Genomic DNA, 14,246 nt, shown 5'->3' with positions numbered 1-14,246 from the left:
CCGAGCGTACAACTCGAACCGAGGGGGGCAGCGTACCGGGAATACAGAAGCTTTACCGGCTTTGCAACTTGTCCGAACCTCGTTCTAAAATTAGGAAATGACTCTAACAGAAAAGAAGCCACGCGAAGCGCACGCTCCCCAGAAGATTTAGAAGACTCAGAGAGAAGGAGGGTTTCGTAGCAGTTTATATACAGTTCAAACAATATCAAAGCGGTAAAAAATGGTATTTAGCACATTAGGCTCAAACACGTAAAAATCAGATAATAGACAAAAATCAAGTATAACAGTTATTCTAAGCTCGAATTCTGAACCCTGAACCAGAGATTCTGGGTTCGTTCCCCAGCAGAGTCGCCAGAGCTGTCACACCTCCTTTTTCCCGAGGGGATAGGGGATAAGGGAATTTTTCCAATTAAAGTGACATTAATCGAAATGGGATTATTTATTTATCAGAGTCGCCATATGGAATAATTTATGGTGTCCCAAGTCACCGGTTTATTTTAAATCCCAAATCGAGAAAATTTGACTCTATTTATGGTCCGCGAACACAGAAGACCGAGTAAGGAATTCTGTTAACCCGGAAGAAGGTGTGAGGCACTCCCGAGTTCTGTGATTTTAGCACGGTCGCTTAACTAGTAATAATTGGCCAAATTATCTGATTTATACATATTTAAAACCTTTTGTGCATTACCGCTTTTATATCGCTTTTAATATTTATGGAATTCATTTCTGGAACAAGTCACGTTGTCGTACACTTGTCGTTTTGATACACATTGCAAACCGCGCCACATGAAATGCACCCGTGATTTACAACATATTTATTTTTATTATTATTATTTGAAGTTGAGGTCGAGTCACGTGAAACGCACACTCGAATTGGGGTTATGTATCGTGACCATGCCACGGGAACCGTACCCATAACTGCGATAATTTATTAAACGCACCTAAAGCAAGCTAAGATGTTCTAGAGTTGTTCATTTCCTAAACTAATTTGAGATTCAAATATAAGGATCATGAGTTATGGAAATTTGTTGGGGAAGAGGTGACCTCGATCATAACCAAAGAATTCATGAGATCAATTATACAACTAAGTTGTTAGAAATATTTACAACAATGAATTGCTAATAGTCTGCCTCTTAGGACTGTTTTTCCAATCACTAGACTAGTGATGAATTAAATGAAGGGATTAATGAGTTGAGGAATAACTGAAGCAGCAACAAGATTACGGAGTTATCAAGCAATTACCTATTATATAATAGGGCCAGATTATAACTTTTATTATATTGGGTTGTATAAGAATAAATCATTCGGCCTATCATATTGTCCATTTTAGTTTTTGAGAACTAACTTCTACAGTCCATTATTGTTTGGCCTTGATTTGTGAAATAATATGCTGTGTGCTTTCATAGTTATCTTCCCAGCATATTATTTCACAAATCAAGGCCAAACAATAATGGAAACTAATTTATCTAAATCACCGTCACAGACCTAAAGTAACTCAAACAAATTATTTCAAGAAAATTAATTAAAACATCAAGATAAAAAAAAACATGCTGACATAGAACAAATGACGAAACGGCAAACATTATAAGAACAAAATAAAGTCGCAGATAAAGAAACGAACCTTAGATATATTTTGCCAAATAAAATCTGAAAATGCTTAACACCGGAAAACTTAGACAGCAACAACCTCGACAGAACCGTGAATCTGCCCGGAAACCTCGGCCTACGACCTTCGACGACCTCGAAACTCGCCGGAAAACTCGAATCAAATGAACCCAACTCGAAATTGTGTAACGTGCGAGAAGGAGGATGGGAAAATGAACACACTATTTTCGTTTCGAGGTAATGAGATTTTGTAGCTTTTCCCCTCAATTATTCCCTCTGTTTTTATAACTTTCCCCCATTCCTACCCGTTGCTGCTTTCCAATTCCCTTTCCCCTTCCTTTGTTCCCTTAATCTCCCCTCCGTTCCTTTTTTTTTCACTCTTTGCCCTTTTTTTTTGTGCAGGTTACGGCTGCTTCCCTTCTGTTTTGGAATTAGGAGAATAATTAGGTTTTATTTGGGGTGGGGAATTAATATTGGCCCTTGGATCAAAGTAGATCAGTGGCTATGATTAAGGGAGGGGTTTGATGGGTGAAAAAAGGATTTGGGCTAAAAGGGATTGGAAAGAATAGGCCTTTGTCTTGCTGGCCACTAGAATCCGAAAATGAGCTCCCATTTGGCCCAAATTCAATTCTTTCTCATTGAATAAAAATACTACCAAAATATACTAATTAATTTTAGTTAATAAGAATACATTATTAAAGTGAACTATATATTAAAATAAAAATATTTTTGGTTTTTTTTAAAAAAAATGTTATAAATATTATAAAATACTAATAAGCTAAAAAAAATATTATAAAACTATTTTTGTGTTTTCAAACTTATATTTTAAAATTAAAACTAAAAGTTGACTGAAATCCTATAAAAAATAAAAAATAAACAAATATTTTTTGAAATACTACTTTTAAAAGTTGCGCGGGTCAAAAATTATGTGCTTATACTATTGGAAACTTTAATTTCTTAGAGAAAGAAGGGAGCAAGAATATTAAAGAGAAAGACAGAAAATATATAGGGCTTTCTGAAATATGAAGAAATCGGGAAAAGAAAGATGGACTTGAATAAATTAAGACTATTGTATTAAAAATACTAAATATTATTTTTTAAATACATATAAACCTATTATTTTTAAAAAAAATGAGGCCCCTAAATTTTGGAGGCCTACGGCACAAGCCTTGCTACTCAACACCTTAGAGCCGGGAGAGCTGTTAGAAGGCATATTATTAGATGATAGAGTTGAAGTCAAAGAAAGGAGTTGGTCACTTGGTTGTATTGTGGGGTTCATCCCCATAAATAAATGGAAAGAAAAAATATCAAATATGGTAGGTTATGGGATTTGCAAATCTGCAGATCATAAATGAAAGAGAAGAAAAAATGTCAAATATGATAGGCTATAGGATTTGCAAATATGCAGAAGAAAAATGTCAAATATAGTAGGCGTGAGAGAGTAAGGCTTCGCCTATAAAAGGAGAATTTCGACTCTCATTTCTACACACTAATCTCAGAGGAAAAATATATCTAAGAGTTAGGAAGAAAGAGTGAGGTTTCACAGACAGGGTATAAGAAAAAAGTCTGTGAGAAAAATAGAGAGTGAGCGATATTGTAGTGAGGTGGGAATATCAAAAGAGGGTTATTTCTTTTGAGTGTTGTAGTGGTCTTTGGAGTATTTTACTCGGACCTACAAAGTATAAAATTCCTTGCTATAGTGATATCAGTTGCTTCTCTCGGGGCCGTGATTTTTTTCCTTATTCAAAAGGGTTTTTCACGTAAAATTCTTGGTGTCATTGTCACTTTTTTTGTTAATTACCGTATCTCGGTGCTACGTTATTATTCCACTTTTACTACCGTGAATATTATTTCTGTGGGGATTTATTCTCAACAACTGGTATCAGAGCACAGGTTATTCTCGCTCATAGAAGTACTATTCACAGTTGATAGTACTATACTCGGTGAAAAAAAATATCCGGAGTAAAGTACAAGGTAACAAAATTCAACGGAGATAAAGGTTTTTCAATATGGCAAATAAGGATGAGGGATCTTCTCATCCAACAAGGATTACACAAGGTACTAGATGCTGAAGCCAAAAAGCCTGATACCATCAAAGTTGAGGATTGGGCTGACTTGGATGAAAGGGCTGCTAATGCAACCAAGTTGCACATATCAGATGATGTGGTAAATAACATCATTGATGAAGACAATGCTCGTGGCATTTGGACAAGGTTGGAAAGCCTATACATATCCAAAATGCTGACAAATAAATTATACCTGAAGAAGCAGCTATAAGCCCTACACATGGGTGAAGGTACGAATCTTTTGTCACATTTAAATGTATTTAACGGACTAATCACACAGCTCGCCAATCTCAGAGTAAAAATCAAGGAAGAATATAAAGCCATCTTGCTAGTGAACTCGTTGCCATCTTCGTACGATAATTTGGCAACAACTATCCTGCACAGTAAGACTATCATTGAGTTGAAAGATGTCACATCGGCTCTTCCACTCAATGAGAAGATGAGAAAGAAGCCTGAAAATCAAGGACAAGCTCTCATCACAGAAGGTAGAGGCAGGAGTTATCAAAGGAGTTCGAGCAACTATCGTAGATCCGGAGCTCGTGGGAAGTCTAAGAACCGATCCAAATCAAGAGCCTAAAATTGCTACAATTGTGATCAACCAGGTCACTTCAAAAGAGATTGCCCAAATCCAAGGAAGGGCAAAGGTGAAAGCAGTGGCCAGAAGAATAATGACAACACAGCCGCCATGGTGCAAAACAATGATAATGTTGTCCTCTTTATAAATGAGAATGATAAATTCATGCACTTGTCAGATCCAGAGTCGGAATGGGTGGTTGATACAGCAGCATCTTACCATGACACACCGGTAAGAGATCTTTTTTGTAGATATGTAGCAGGTGATTTCGACACTATGAGAATAGGTAACACAAGTTGCTCAAAGATTGCGAGGATCGATGATATTTGTATCAAGACAAATGTCGGATGCACATTGGTTCTAAAGGACGTGCGATATATACTTGATTTGCAGATGAACTTGATCTCGGGAATTGCTTTAGACCGAGATGGATACGAGAACTAGTTTGCAAATCAAAAGTAGAGACTCGCCAAGGGATCATTGGTGATTGCAAAGGGAGTTGCTCGTGGCACATTGTACATGACAAATCCAGAAGTATGCCAAGGTGAATTGAACGCGGGATAAAATGAGATTTCTATAGATTTGTGGCACAAAAGAATGGGTCATATGAGCGAGAAGGTAATGCAGATTCTTGCCAAGAAATCACTCATTTCTTATGCCAAAGGTACAATGGTAAAACCTTGCGACTACTGTTTATTTGGTAAGCATCACAGAGTCTCATTTCAGACATTGTCTAAAAGAAAATTAAATATACTTGATTTGGTATATTCTAATATTTGTGGTCCAATGGAAATTGAATTGATGGGTAGTAACAAATATTTTGTTACTTTTATTGATGATGCTTCACAAAAATTATGGGTTTATATTTTGAAAACCAAAAATCAGGTGTTTCAAGTTTTCCAGAAGTTTCATGCTATGGTGGAAAGGGAGACAGGCCAAAATCTAAAGCGTCTCTAAAGTGACAATGGAGGTGAGTACACTTCAAGTGAATTTGAAGAGTATTGTTCGAGCCATGGGATCAGACATGAAAATACAGTTCCTGGAACCCCACAACACAATGACATAGCCGAAAGGATGAACCGTACCATATTGGAGAAGGTGAGAAGCATGCTCAAAATGGCTAAACTGCCTAAGTCATTCTGGGGTGAAGCAGTTCAGACAACCTGTTACCTGATCAATAGGAGTCAATTAGTTATGTTGGCATTTGACATCCCAGAGAGAGTTTGGACCAACAAGGAGGTGTCCTACTCGCATATGAAGGTATTTGGTTGCAAAGCTTTTGCGCATGCACCAAAGGAGCACAGAACAAAGCTAGATGATAAATCTATTCCCTGTATATTCATCAGATACGGAGATGAAGAGTTCAAATACAGATTGTGGGATCTTGTAAAGAAGAGGTGTAGTCTTCCGAGAAAGTGAAGTTGGAACTGTTGATGATATGTCAGGGAATGCTAAGAATGGTATAATTCCTAACCTTGTTACCATTCCTTCTTCTTCTAACTATCCCACAAGTACAGAAAGTACGATCAACGAGGTTGCCAAGCAGGGGGAGCAACCTGGTGAGGTTATTGAGCAGGGGGAGCAACTAGATGATGATGTCGAGCTAGTGGATCACCCCACTCAGGGAGAAGAACAACCTCAACCTCTGAGAAGATTAGAAAGGCCAAGGGTAGAGTCATGCAGGTAACCTGCCACAAAGTATGTCCTCATCAGTGATAAGGGGGGTCAGAAAGTCTTAAAGAGGTGTTGTCCCATACAGAAAAGAACCAAGTGGATGAAAGCCATGCAATAAGAGATAAAATCTCTACAAAAAGATGGCACGTACAAGCTAGTTGAACTTCCAAAGAGTAAAAGACCACTCAAATGTAAGTGGGTCTTTAAACTCAAGAAAGATGGAAATGGCAAGTTGGTCAGATACAAAGCTCGATTGGTGGTTAAAGGCTTCGAACAGAAAAAAGGTATTGATTTTGATATAATTTTCTCACTTGTTGTCAAAATGACTTCTATTCAAACAATTTTGAGCTTAGCAACTAGCATAGATCTTGAAGTGGAGCAATTGGATGTGAAAACTGCATTTCTTCATGGAGATTTAGAAGAGGAGATTTATATGGAGCAGCCAGAAGGATTTGAAGTAACTGGAAAGAAATACATGGTGTGCAAATTGAATAAGAGACTTTATGGATTGAAGCAGGTACCAAGGCAGTGGCACATGAAGTTTGACTCATTCATGAAAAGTCAAACATACATAAAGACCTATTCTGATTCATGTGTATACTTCAAAAGATTTTCTGAGAATAACTTTATTATATTGTTGTTATATGTGGATGACATGTTAATTGTAGGAAAAGACAAGGGGTTGATCGCAAAGTTGAAGGGAGATTTGTCCAAGTCATGTGGTATGAAAGACTTGGGCTCATCACAACAAATTCTGGGTATGAAGATAGCTCGAGAGCGAACAAGCAGAGAGTTGTGGCTGTCTCAGGAGAAGTACATTGAACGTGTACTGGAACGCTTCAACATGAAGAATGCTAAGCCAGTTAGCACAACTCTTGCTAGTCATCTAAAGTTAAGCAAGAAGATATGTCCTCTAACAATGGAGGAAAAGGAAAGCATGACTAAAGTTCCTTATTCCTCTACCATCTGAAGTTTGATGTATTCAATGGTATGCACTAGATCTAGACCTGATATTACTCACGCAGTTGGTGTTGTCAGCAAGTTTCTTGAAAATCCTGGAAAAGAACACTGGGAAGCAGTTAAGTGGATACTCAGGTACTTGAGAGGTACCGCGGGAGATTGTTTGTACTTTGAAAGATCTGATCCAATCTTGAAGGGCTATGCAGACGCCGATATGGTAGGTGACATTGATAACAGAAAATCCACTACTGAATATTTATTTACATTTTCAGGGGGAGCTATATCATGGCAGTCGAGGTTGTAGAAGTGTGTTGCACTCTCTATAACTAAAGCGGAGTATATTGCCGCTACTGAAGCTGGCAAGGAGATGATATGGTTGAAACAGTTCCTTCAAGAACTTGGATTGCATCAGAAGGAGTATGTCGTCTATTGTGACAGTCAAAGTGCAATAGGTCTTAGCAAGAACTCCATGTACCATACAAGGACCAAACACATCGACGTGAGATATCACTGGATTCGAGAAATGGTAGAGAATGAATCAATAAAAATCTTGAAGATTTCTACAAGTGAGAATCCCATAGATATATTGACCAAGGTGGTACCAAGAGACAAGTTCGAATTGTGCAAAGAACTTGTCGGCATGCACTCAAGCTAGAAGTCCGGTGTTACCTCCTTCAGGTGAATGGGTCTGGAGAGGAAAATTTGTGGGGTCCATCCCCATAAATAAAATGGAAGAAAAAATGCCAAATATGGTAGGCTATGGGATTTACAAATCTGTAGACCATAAATGAAAGAGAAGAAAAAATGTCAAATATGGTAGGCTATGGGATTTGCAAATCTGCAGAAGGAAAATATCAAATATAGTAGACGTGAGAGAGTGAGGCTGCACCTATAAAAGGAGAGCTTCAGCTCTCATTTCTACACACCAATCTCAGAGGAAAAATATATGTGAGAGTTAGGAAGAAAGAGTGAGGTTTCACATACATGGTATAAGAAAATAGTCTGTGAGAAAAATAGAGAGTGAGCGATATTGTAGTGAGGTAGGAATATCAAAAGAGGGTTATTTCTTTTGAGTGTTATAGTAATCTTTGGAGTATTTTACTCGGACCTACAAAGTGTAAAATTCCTTGTTATAGTGATATCAGTTGCTCCTCTCGGGGCCGTGGTTTTTTCCTTATTCAAAAGGATTTTCTACGTAAAAATCTTGGTGTCGTTGTTATTTTTTTTATTAATTACCGTATCTCGGTGCTACGTTATTATTCCGCTTTTATTACCGTGAATACTATTTCTGTGGAAATTTATTCCCAACATGTATTTTCCCAGAAATTGTAGGAGGAAGAACAGAACTAGAAACTCACCAACTTTCAATCATTAATTTTACGCACACCAACTCCTCCGCTCTATATGGTCACGTCCCTTTGGTTTTCTATATATAACTAGATGAGAATTACCCGTACAGGGTATGGGCCCAACATTGTTGATTTAAACTGACGTTCATTCTCTAATAATGCTTTGGAGAATTCATTTGGGAATCCAACTGGAATGGTCAAAGAAGCCGTATGAAGTAATCAATATTTCATTACCCAATATGAAAGGACTAATCCCAATATTCATTACCCAAATATAGAATATTCAAGGTTCATTATTCTCAAATTCTGCAGAGTAGTATCCATTGCAAATACCATGACAAAACTTGCATCTTAGCTATCATCATTCGGTATTTAACAAAATAATTGAATCCTCATTTAATTATTAAGTTGCAAAGTCGAAAAAGTTGGTGCACTTTGGTGAATCACATGTCTAACACCTAACCTACTGACTTTCATTACTATTCTTTTCCTCCAAACCTTATAAGGAGCTTGACGTCACGTAGCTTGTAGGCTGAGTCACTTAATTTCGATTACATGAATACAAGTCCTGAATTGTCGTATAAAGCTTCTTTTAAAAAGCTGGTCAAAAATCTTGATTTGGTCGATCATAAATTTTAGGATATTATCTGAATGTGCTCATGGATCAACCTCAACACCACTTTCAAGTTGGCATTGATGTATTCCTTATTTCTCGAAACCTTGTACATGGACTGATTATTAACCAAAGCTAAAAAATAATTTCATAAGCAAGTAGAAGTGTAGAACATAAATATTTGTATCTCGCATACATTACATTAATTAATTTTTAATGTCAAGGATATCGAAAGTAAATACTTTTAGAAGTATATATGATCTTATTCTGTAAGACACAAAACTGACATAAAATACAGACATAAAACTCCATCAGAAGAACTGAACAATACTATGGATGTGCGTTAGTATTTCTAGGGAGGTAAAAAAGGAGGGAGGGAGGAAGAAAGATAAGTTGTACTTGCACATGTGGCTACATAACATGGAAAACAAATAAGACAAAATGATACACTAATCCACAAACAGCAAAAATATAAGTTCTGAATATACAGAAAAATAATGATAAATCTAAAAGTAAAAGAAGAAAAGGCATTTACAAATATTCCAGATGTTATGCGTGTCAAGGAAAAAAGTAAATGTAAGTAACAATAAAATATGTCTAGAGGACTCAAAATACAACCTGAAAAGGTTATAACTTCAGTAATTGAGAAGGAGAACTATCAAAAGAGAGATATTGTACTTATAAGGTAAGGTAGAGAAGGTTTCAGAGGATGATAACTTCAATAATTGAGAAAATATAAGGAAAACTATCAAGAGAGAAGTGGTATTCATAAGATGAGCTAGATAAGTATTTTACTCACGGAAGGTGATCCCACTAAGTTCAAGTTATAACAGTACACATGCCAACTTTTTTGAGAATGATCAGTACACTTGCCAACTTTTAGTTTACTTTTAATGATTTTAAATGGAGAAGAAAGAAGTATTCATACATACATTATTCTAAACTCAATCACTGAAATAAACAAGTGGATATTTTTAGTTTTTAGCCATAAAAAAAAGAACATGGAGACAATTAATGAGTTGACTCTAAGTCATATGAACTTTGTATTTAGGTCGTATTCAACTGTAAATTACCTTTTCTCTAAATGTTTGAAAATTTTGAGCTGATTGTGTTCTTCTCCGCCATATGTGATTTCTGTAATTGAGAATAGCAAATCATTAGACATGTAGTTACAACTTGAACATCAATTAAAAATGAAATAACAAGTAAATAGTCAATTCAATTTAAACCAAAGTGCTATTGTAATCATTCGCGACATTATCTCTTCCTAGATCTTTTTGCTATATTAAAAGAATAACAATCTTAACTCCATAAATTATTATTCTGTATTTTTGTCGAAAATCATGAACTTGAATTACAACTTGTTGTAGTACCAAATATCGCAACATGTTATTCTTTTGCATAACTGATTGTTCAATTATAACCAGTATGATTTGAATATATTGTCATAGACAAATGTCAATAGGTTAACCATATTTTTTAAAAAGAAAAGAGAGAACAAGGCATAAAACCATTTATTTTACTTTTCAATATCTTATGTGAGCATTGGTTATGTCGCCGATAAGCTAAATTATAGTTGAAATATGACAGGCACATCCTACAAGTTCAAATAGGTAGACATCGTACCACTGAATCCATGATTTTTGTTTGGTAAGAATGAATACTCTGAGGTGTGAATTGAAAATAAGTACTCATATTGAAATGCAGTATGAAGTTCTTAATTTAACAACAATCGTGATAGGTAAGGTAACTGATCCATAATGACTTATTCTTGCTATTCACATGGCAGCCACTGAAGCAGGCAAATGGCGTAAAGATAAACAACCCCCGCGCAGTCTCCTCAAATTTTTTCAGTTAAACTATAAAAATGATTCATCAAAAACTAACCACTAATTATCACCTTTATGATCCTAAAATCACATACACTGCACTGACTATGCATTGATAACCCACTATGCATATTATGGGATTCCTAAAAATATTTTAATAGTTAAAATAATAAAATAAAAGAATCAAAAGTACAAAAGCTACCATTTCTAATCATGGGATTAACCTTGAACCTCATTCAAGAGGAGGTTGGAAGAAGAATCAAAATAGAAACAATGAAAACACACGAAAATTAGTGAGCGAAAGAACAGGACTATAAGAGCATAAATGAGGAATCAATGTACAATTTAGTCCGATAATGCAAACAAAAATATAAAAGAGGGTTATATATCAAAATTTTAAATCAACAATTAGTAAATTTTCCATGTTTTAAACCTTAAAAAATTCAACGTTTCAAAGGGGTTATACCTCAAAATTAGCAGAGAATCGACCTTCGACTGACCAACTATCATAAATAAAAAAAGAAAAAAATAACATATAAACCCTTCAAAATAACAATTGAAAGGGTATACCTCAATATTTTCATTCAGCATTTCGAAATCTCCAAGAATACTCCATCCTAGTAGACGATTGCTGCTTCAAGAGTTCATTAAGCAAGAAGCAGTAGACAAGTTTATCCCAACTTGTGAAACACATAATTGTGTTCAAAGTCTGACTAGAGATAATAAAAAGCAAAATTCCTAAAAGAAGATTTGAAGTATAAGAAAAGATTAGTGAGAGAGGACTACTACTAATGACAGACAATTACGGCTTGAACTCGTAGCAAATGGTAGATGATTAACAAAGTAATAGTGAAAGAGGATTCTAGAAGGAAGGACACGTATTTCATCAGAGCAATAAAAATTCAATTTAAGACCAGCTATGTGAAATTACCATTTTATCCTTGGTTGGCCATTTTATTAGTTAAAATATTCACAAGCAGCAATGGCAACCAATGGAGAAAACCAAAATGGAAGACCATTTTCATTTTCCCAAAAAGCAGGTTGCTACCTTAAATTTGTCTAATTCAGAAACAAATTACTATATATTAGTTAAAATATTCACAAGCAGCAATGACAACCAATGGTGAAAACCAGAATGGAAGACACCAAGAAGTTGGACACAAGAGTCTTTTGCAAAGTGATGCCCTTTATGAGGTAAACTTAAAGGTGACAAACGGGTGGGCCGGGTTGGGTCGAGAAAAAAGTGACATGTCGGTCATCAATCCGGGCGGGGTTTCGCGTTTTAAGAATCGCGCTTAACGGGTTCGGCCCCATCCGGTCAAAAATTGAACCGGAACAGTTCCGGGCCTAAGGGGTCGGGCCTAAGGGGTCGGACCGGGTTAGTGATTTTTTTTTTTTTTAATATTTTGTATAACTAAAGTAAAAATATAAAATAAAAAAATAATCTTATAAAAAGAGTGTTTGAATAAAGGATGTAAAGACTTTAAAATTCTTATATTTGAATATTTCATTAAGAATTTAAGATAATAGAATACAATGAAGATGGAAAAAAATTGCACTTATATTTTGCAAGTTCAAACTTGCAAATTAAATTTACATTTAACAACTAAATTAATGAAAAAAGAGTAAATTCAAAGTTTAATTATTAAATATAAATCTAGAACTTCAAATATTTTGCATTGCCTTAGTAAATTCTTCATAATCAATATGACCTTCTTGGCTATCTTCTGGAGTTTTAAATTCAAAGGCTTTCATAGTTTCATTTCAATTTTTCATTGAATAATAATATTTCAAATTATTCTAATAAACTAAAACATTAAGCACAATATGTCTAATAATTTTAAAATAACATAAATTGTCTCAAATCAACTTAAAATCTTAAATTCGAATTTCTGGAGAATGCTCAAGACAACTCTTCGTATGCCTCCTTAAACAGTCTGTGCTCTCCCACTTTCGATGAAGATTTAAGACCACAGTTCTTGCATTTTACTTTGTGAACTTCTTCATTTTCTTCTACCACCTCAAAGTGTTCCCAAACATATGAGCGCACTCTAGAATCACGGGGCATGATTTAACTTGAATTGAGAATTTGAGTTTGAGAAATGAGAGATGAGTGAAGAAATGAAGAAGAGGGAAGTGTATTTATACTTTATAGTTTTTTAAAGGGCTAAATTAGTAATTACTAAAAGTGTTATTTTTTAAAATAATTACCCAAAAAAGGGCTATTCTTGCAAAATATCCGTTGGACAACAGTCAAATTGGAAGTTGACCGTTACCAACGGTCAAATGAATTTAAAAATTAAAAAAACAGAAAACAGAAAATCACCGTTGAACCGGGTCGAGCCGGTTAACCGGTTCAACAGTGATTTTCCTTGACCGGGTTTGACCGATTCGGGTTACTACCGGTCCGGAAACGGGTCAACCCGGACCGTTAAACAGGTTTAGGTAAACTACATACAAACCATATATCGTAAAGAGGGCAGCCCGGTACACTAAGCTCCCGCTATACGCGAGGTCCGGGGAAGGACCGGACCACAAGGATATATCGTACGTAGCCTTACCCTGTATTTTTGCAAGATGCTGTTTTCACGGCTCGAACCCGTGACCTCCTGGTCACATGGCAGTAACTTTACCGGTTACGCCAAGATTACCCTTAAAAAAAATCTTTTTTGAAGATATTGAGTTTTTTAATTGTTTGAATTGTGTTTCAACCGTACATTCTTGACACAAGTGTATATCCAAGAGAACCTGAACCCACGAAAGAGCTAAGAGAAATTACTGCAAAACACCCCTGGTAATTAAAATTCTCCTAATTTCCTTTTAACTTTTAGTTCAATCAAATTGAATACTTAAATGCGGTAATTTTCTAGTTGGAATTAAGTATAAAAATCTCCATTTGGAAAAACAGGAATATCATGACCACCTCTGTTGATGAAGGCCAATTCTTGAGCATGATTCTCAAACTCATCAATGCCAAGAATACTATGGAAATTGGTGTTTTTATGGTTATTATTCTCTGCTTACTACTGCTATGGCTCTTCCCGATGATGGCAAGGTAATTATAATTTTTACCAACTAACTGATCGCAGTCTGAAGGGAGACTTGGAGCAACAGTAAAATTATCTTCATATTACCTATAGGTGATGGGTTCGAGCCGCAGAAATAGCCACTAATACTTTCATTAGAGTAGGTTGTCTACATCACACCCTTAACTTCAAATTCTGGATTCATATGAAACTGATAATCGTGAAAGAAAATATACTTAATAATATTGCAAACTTTTCACTTTAAGGGAAGTGGGAAAAAAGGATCTTTACACAAATAGATAGTGGGAACTAATATATATAGATTATACATGAATTATACAATTATATTATATATACGTCATCTACTTTTAGTTTAATCGGTTAAGTAAATGACTACAACCAGACCTCTATATAACAATCATTTATTATAAAAGTCAAGTGTATCTCGGAACCAATTATTATATTATATTATAATATATGTCCTTTATAACAGCACTTCACTATAGCAGCCAAAAGATATCGGAATAAGCGAGTTTGTTATAGAGAAGTT

General features: G+C 35.4%; 1 pseudogene; it reads left to right on the top strand.

Moving 5' to 3' along the window:
* The first annotated feature begins 11,780 nt into the window (after window positions 1-11,780).
* On the top strand, window positions 11,781-13,718 carry LOC107801949 (caffeoyl-CoA O-methyltransferase 3-like; annotated as a pseudogene).
* Window positions 13,719-14,246: the final 528 nt, after the last annotated feature.

Source organism: Nicotiana tabacum, chromosome 12 (genome assembly GCF_000715075.1).
Source record: "Nicotiana tabacum cultivar K326 chromosome 12, ASM71507v2, whole genome shotgun sequence".
NCBI classification, from domain to species: domain Eukaryota; kingdom Viridiplantae; phylum Streptophyta; class Magnoliopsida; order Solanales; family Solanaceae; genus Nicotiana; species Nicotiana tabacum.
This window is presented reverse-complemented; position numbering and strand designations above follow the sequence as displayed.